The sequence below is a fragment of the Spermophilus citellus genome, assembly GCF_964194105.1.
Source record: "Spermophilus citellus genome assembly, chromosome: 10".
In the NCBI taxonomy this organism is placed as follows: domain Eukaryota; kingdom Metazoa; phylum Chordata; class Mammalia; order Rodentia; family Sciuridae; genus Spermophilus; species Spermophilus citellus.
Genome location: NC_138197.1, coordinates 67,247,184 through 67,254,820, shown reverse-complemented (window position 1 = coordinate 67,254,820; position 7,637 = coordinate 67,247,184).

The following is a 7,637-nucleotide window of genomic DNA, read 5'->3' as shown; positions in this document are numbered from 1 at the left end:
GAGTCATAATATCCAAATGACCACTGTCATACTGACATAGGCCATTCTTTTTTTTTTTTTTTAGTTGTTGGACCTTTATTTTATTTATTTATATGCGGTGCTGAGAATTGAACCCAGTGCCTCACCCATATGAGGCAAGCACTCCTCCACTGAGCCACAACTCTAGCCCCATGACATAGGCCATTCTTAACAACAACAAAAAAAGTGTAATGTTTTGTCTTCAAGATAAGCAAGTAACTCTGTAGCACCAAAATTTCCAATTATATGAAAATAGAAAAATGTTTTTTTAAATATGTTGCCTGTTAAAGCAATTATTTTAGCTATTGTCATTCTAAAATAATCATTGAACTCAAGAATATACATCCCTCCAAGGACTGTTCTAATCCTGGTATGTTTTTAGTTCTTTTCTTTGCAGAAGCTAAATCATGGATGCATTTTTAATTGTTTGTATTTATTGACTAATTACTGTGTCCCATACATGCTAAGTGTTTTACACATGCCATTTAAAACTAATAATCCCATGAAGTGGGTATTATTATTTTCATTTCAAAATTTAGGTATTTGAACCATCAAGAATTTAAGGTTCTTACACTAACGTCTATGACCAATAAAGGGCATAGATTCAATAAACCCAAGGCCTGTGCATTTCCTACCATGTCTTATCTTTTTTGAGTCTATTTTTATTAATATATATATATATGTTTTTTTTTTTTTTTTTTTGAGATGGGGCCACTTTATGTTACCCAGGCTGACACCAAACCTGTGGGCTCAGGTAAGCTTTGTGCCTCAGCTTCCCAGGTAATTGAGAGTACAGGTGTGCACCATTGCACCAGCTCAGATATTAGAATTTCAATGATACGCCAGAGCAGTAATTTCAAATTTTATTCTATAATAATCCATCATAATAATTAAATTTTAGTTTTAGTCAGAGTACATGCACACATTGCACACACATATATGAACATCCCATGGAATACCATTACTACTTGATTTAAATTTGATATTTCTTATTCTGTTCCAATACAGTATTTAAAGAATTCTGATCAGGAAGCACTGAAATATTTTCACAATTCCATAATGGATCATTATTTTGAGAAATACTACACTAGTGCATAATGAGTGTATCTTGCATGATTACCTTTTTGAAGAAAGCTCTACCACTTAAGTTATAGTATTTAATTTCTCCTTCCTCAGATTCTTAATCTACAAAATAAAAGAGTTGAAGTAGATTAATTGATTCTTAATCCTGACTACACAGTATAAATATTTGAAGAATTTTACATACATTTATGTTCAGATTTTTTGCCTCTGGAATTTCCAATTTAATTGTTTTGGAATGGGCCCTGTGTATTGTTGTTTTAACTGTCCAGGTCACTATAATGTGACACCAGACTTAGAAATTACTGAACTCAGTGATTGCTAAATTTTCTCTCAGGCAAAAATTCTAGGCTATTCTAACGTGATAAAAAAGATGTTTTGTAATGTTGTAAAAACTATTATTTTAAAATTTATCTTTGTAAAGAGAAAAGGGCATTAACACTGAGCAATGCACTTTACAACAATGACCTTCACATTCTAGTTACATAAGGATTTGGAGATTGTCTAATATCCTGATTCCTGGGACCATGCCTGGTGATTCTAACTATATCCAGGGTGGGGCTGCACACTCTGCATTTTTTAAAAAATCATTTTTAGCTATAGATGGCTACAATACCTTTATTTTATTTTTACGGGGTGCTGAGGATTAAACCCAGTGCCTCACACATGCTAGGCAAGTGCTCTACCACTGAGCCACATCCCCAGCCCCACACTCTGCATTTTTAGCAAATACCTGAGGTGACTGTGGTGACAGTAGTCTAAGAGATACTGTACCATATCATCTCAATAAATGTTTATTCATTCCATCGTCCTTAGTGCCTTGCACTGGGTCTGTGGTCAGTGGTCCAAGGTGTTAAATGTCTGACTTACCAGCCTGGCCATTGTGGCTACCCTCTGCCAACACTCTGAGCTTCATGCCATTTCCCTCCAGTCTTCCACCCTTTCCCTAATGAATACTTGCATTCTCTCTTCTACTGCAACCATAATTATATCTTTATAAATTAAAATCATATTCCAACTGAGTTACAAACCCTGGGAGGTGATTTCAAGGTGGTAGCTAAAACAATAGGATAAATATGGAATACAGCTTTCATTTTACTTAACTAATATTTTTATAGTACTAACTATGCACTGATCGCAATTCTAAGGGCTTTGTAAACACTGGCTCAGTTGATGTCCATAATCATCCTATGAGGTAGATTCTCTCATCCTTCATATTTTACTTGAATCCCACTGTATTTTTGTAGCATTGACTTTACTCATTCTCTTGAAGAGTATTATTATTATTTATAAAATAAGTGATACTATGTAAAATGAACCTAGAAATTCAGTTAATATTTTAATATAGGGCTTGAAATAAATTTAATTTTGAGTTAGACTCTTATAGGCAGATATATGTAAGTTCAGTCTCTTTCTCATTAGAAGTATTTCACTGGGAAGATTTGAGAATATGGTATTAAGGATTTACCTAGTAATAATTCACCCTAGTAGTAATCTCCTTGAATACTCTTACATAATACGGCTTTCTTATCTAAATCTTTAGCCACGAAATGTAATGCTTGCTTAATACAAAATAAAGATTTTTATTGATAAATATACATTTGTATATAATATATATTATATGTACATCATTTGCCAACTCACATGGATACATAAATACCCTCATTTCAATATGTAAACATTTATTGTTTGATTAGGAAAGGCATAATCTCACAATGAAGATGAGTTCACAAGCAAAGGAAGTTTTTTCCACTTTTAATGTCCATTGTCAACTAGACTTTGGATTCGTTTTATAAAGTTTTACCTAACCATCAACCATTGTCGCCTTCTCATCTTAGAAACAAGACCACTTATGTATCTATAGGTTCGTCTCCACTCAGTCTGTATCTTTGCTATTAGTCTAGCTCTGAGCTTATTTCTCAGTGTTGAGAGATGGGGTCCTTGGGTTGTTTCAAAGACCTGTTTTTATCTAGAACCACATTTCAGATACCAGTGTCACGTCTCTTTTCATGTACCTGGGTCCTTGTTGGTAAAGCCCCAGCCAATTGTGTATGTGTGCTGGGTGTGTGTGTGTGTGGGGGGGGGGGTCCAGTTATACTCATTGTCATGCTTCATGACAGCCAGGCTTTTCCATAAGAGGGTGAGGGGGTATGTCTTAGGATGACCAGATAGCTCTGGGTGATGGGGGGGGAAAAATCTTACAAACAAAACAAAACAAAACAAAAAATACCTAGCTACAACATACAAGATGCTGGGCATGGTGGTATACATCTGTAGCCCCAGGGATTTGGGAGGCTGAGGCAGAAGGATTGCAAGTTTGAAGTCAGCCTTGGCAATTTAGCAAAACTGTATCTCAAAATAAAAAACAAAAAGTGTTAGGGATGTAACTAACAGCTTAGTAGTAGAGTGCCCCTCAATTTAATCCCCAGTACAAGGATGGGAAGTGGGAGAGGGAGTGCAAGTAATGATAACATGAGGAAAATCACAGTTTTCCCATCCCTAATGGTATCATGTTTTTTCAAGCTAGAATTATTAATGGGTTCCAAAATCAATAAGTGAAAGATTGAGAAGGAGTTGGGAAATTTACATGGCACCATTGTATCATCCCATAGGATACTTGCTGGTTGCACATGTGGAACCCTAACTTTAAAATGTAGGATCCCAGCTGTCTCCCCATGTTAAATATTAGCATCTAACACTGGGAAACCAGTGTATGTCCCTCCTATCGTGATACACTGATACTATCATGATACTACCTCAACTATGAAGTATCCTACCAAAAATGTTTCATTTGAATATAATTGAGCTCTTGGATCTAACATTCACTTTATAGGAAACACGGGGGATAAAGTAAAAGTTAAATGATACCATGAAGAAATTATTAGACAAATTCAAAAAATGAAACTTTCAATAGGACAAGTCTTTTTAGCAAGTGGATGTCTTAAAAAGAAAATATCGTGCGCTGGGTTCTCTTCTAGTTTAAAAGAGATTTCAACAAATAATGCAATGTGTGATTCCTCAATGGATGTCAGTTGGAATAGCTGTAGAAAACATTTTGGGGACTGGGTATCAAATGATATCAGCAAATTACATCATACGAATCTTCTAGTTATCCAGGAAAATATCCTTACTTCCCACAAAGTATTTATGGATGGAATATTATGAAATAGTTTACTTTAAGTAAATACTTCAAAAGCTGGTCATGGTGGTGCATGCCTGTAGCTTGGAAGGCCGAGGCAGGAGGATCACAAGTTCAAAGCCAGCCTCAGCAACTTAGTGCATCCCTAAGCAACTTAGTGAGACCCTTTCCCCAGATAAAAAATAAAAGGGACTGGGGATATGGCTCAGTGGTTAAGCACCCCTGGGTTCAATGCCAGGTGCAAACAACAACAACAAAAACACTTTCAAAAAGAAATAATATGGTAAAATGTTAACAATGGTTAAATCTAGATTATGACTACATGAGTGGGAATGCCTGCCATAACCTAAATTTAGGTTTTTCTATAGTTTTTATATGTTTATTTGAGGGGAAAAACCAAACAAACAAACCAATCCAAACCAAAAAAAACTCTTAGATTAGTGGTTTTCAAAGTATGATCCTTATCTTCTGAAAAAGTACTTCCTAGAGATGCAAATTTTAGGGTCCCACTCTGAACATACTGGATTGAAGCTTGGGGGTGGTGTCTGTGTAGCAATGGAGTTTGAGCAAGCCCACCAGGAGATTCTGATGCTAAATACCGCTGATAATCACTGCCTCAGGGCCTGGAGAGGCTGGGGTTAGAGAGGATAATTAGGGGAAAGTCAACCTGGTAGTGTGATATAGTTGCCAAGATGAAATATAAGATTAAAACGTACAGCAAAACTCAACCAATGCTATTTAGACACAGACATGAGAAGCGATGACACTAAAGCAGCCATGTGTCCGCTGGTTTGGAGGTGTCATGACTGCAGCCCAAAGGAAGGCAGCTGTCTGGAGGAGGCGTTGTCAGAGGACACAGGCTGGTTGTTGCTTCTGCATCGCATGTCTGACCTGCCATGGCAGTTCTTGCTGGTGCCCTTGTTCTTCTAAGACCTTTTCCTTGGGATCAGAATCTGGCACCTAACAATGTTGTCCTTAGATGTTGGAAGGGGGTGATATTATCGAATGACTATCTGCATGGCTTCAGCATCCTGTTTATTCTTTTATTCACTTATTTATTTTTGTGGTGTTGGGGATTGAACCCAGGGTTTTGTCCATGTGAGGCAAGCACTCTACCAACTGAGCTATATCCCCAGTCCCCTAATTCTGGACTTCCCAATTTAATCAAGTGATTTTATGCAGAACCACTCAGAGCTTCATTGTGAATTTCCATATTGGGCTATTATGGAATGACTCATTTTGCAAACATCCTTGCACTTAGAGTACATATATAGAGAGAATTATGGTTCAAAGGGACATGTTTCAGGAGATGGTTCTTTAAGAGGTAAAGTCTTGGGCTGGGGTTGTGACTCAGGTAGAGCACTCGCCTAGCATGCGTGAGGCACTGGGTTCGATCCTCAGCATCACATAAAAATAAAGGTATTCTGTCCACCTACAACTAAAAAATAAATATTAAAAAAAGTGGTAAAGTCTTATTAAGCATGCAGTGATAGAAATCCTTCATGAAGCTGTGAGGATAAGAATATTGTTTCTAGAATTTATAGAAATAAATATATAATAGCTTAAAACAATAGTAAGTCCTTTTTCTCCCCACCCCTTGGTTGAGACAAGGTTGTCCAGGGTTGTCTTGAACCCCTGTGCTCAAGCCATCCACCTGCCTCAGCCTCCCTAAGTAGCTAGGACTACAAGCAAGCACCTGTGCCTGGCTCTGACATAAGTTTTAATTATCTGTTTTCAAAACAACTTACCTTTGCAGAATTCAAGAACATACAGTTGTCAAAGAGACCTACCCCTTTGCACAGCTCCAGCATTTAATGTGAATATTACCGCAGAGGGCTCCATGGCTGACTAGTGAAGGAGAGGCTGATGGTGCTCCTGTAGCAGGAGGGAAGGATCCACTTATTTTCAAATGCTAGGCCTTGCTTTCTTCATACTTATGGAAAAACACAGTTATAGCTTTAAAGTTTTGGTCTTTGGTATAATAGTTTTATAGAATCTTGTGAGAAACGTACACTGCTTGCTTAATGTCAACTTAATCATTAATTTTACTTCTGTTTTTCTTTTTCCGGAAAACTTGAGACGAGTCAAGTATGAAAAGCTCTGAGTGCTGCCATTTCTTGAGGCTGCAGTTTGGGCCAAATGAGCCCTGCATTCTAAGTCCGAACAATAGAGAAATAAATTCTCTCATCAATGCTGAATAATTTTAGCTCTTTTTATCAGACAATAGCTTGATTGCATTGCTAGGTTTCTGGATTTTAAGGAACAAGATGACAATTGCAAAAAATGGGCAAAGAAAGCTTTAGTCTGAAAGAAAGGCCAACATACGTATGAAATTAAATGTAAACATCCACTGAATGTGCTGTCAGGCTCTGACACCAGTGGCTAGGGGGTTGGGCCCAGGAAAGTGGGGAAGGGTAGCCACTCAGGGTGACTTAGGTAAAGCTTTAAGAATAATGAAGAGAGTTCCAGAAGATAACATTGCAGGGCAGAAAGAAGTCTGATCAGGTAGTACGGCATAGGTAAAGTAAGAATTTTATTTTGGAGTAATGGGTTTCAGACTTCTGACCTCCTAAACTGTGAGAGACAGATACTTTTTTCCTTTTCCTTTTTTTTTTTTTTAATGCTATGGAGAATTGGACCCAGGAGTACTCTACCACTGAGTTATTGCCCCTCTTTTTAAATTTTATTTTGAGCAGGGTCTTACTGAGTTCCCCAGGCTGGCCTTAAAACTTATGATCCTCCTTCCTCAGACTCCTGAGTAGCTGGGATTGCAAGGGTGCACCATCACTCCTGGCTAAATGTGTGTTATCACCTTCTTGGCATTTTTTACAGCAGCCATATGAAGTTAATATACCTGTGAAGGAAGACTGTCCCTGCACTCCAAATCCACCTGAATTCCTACCCACCTGAGAAAAGAAGAACTGTTGTTGAGTAATTGGCGCGATTTAATCCATAAAACAGTAGATCATCATGTATGGTTCTCAGCACTGAATATCTAAAAACTCATTTTCCTTGACTTATCAGGCATGTTCTGATTATGGAGGATTAGCACGTGCTATAACCTAACTCATGAGAAAGCTAGTAACCAGAACACCAATTTCTGGAAATACAAGTACTAAGTGCTTCAATTTACTCAGATCAGCAGCTAAATGCTGCTTGAGAAGTGTGAACCCAGAGGAAGGCAACTGGCCCATCTTGAGGGCTGATGTTACTGAATCGATGGGCCGATGTTACTGAATCTAACAGTCTAGTGCACTAGAACATTTACATGGCCAAGCATGTCTCTCTTTCTAGACCTTGCTGGAACATTCTTTCCAGGGTCCTGAAGAGCCACCATCCTCATGCTGTTTTAGCAGTATTCCTTCAGAGGGGCTACAGAGACTAAATGCCAACTTACATG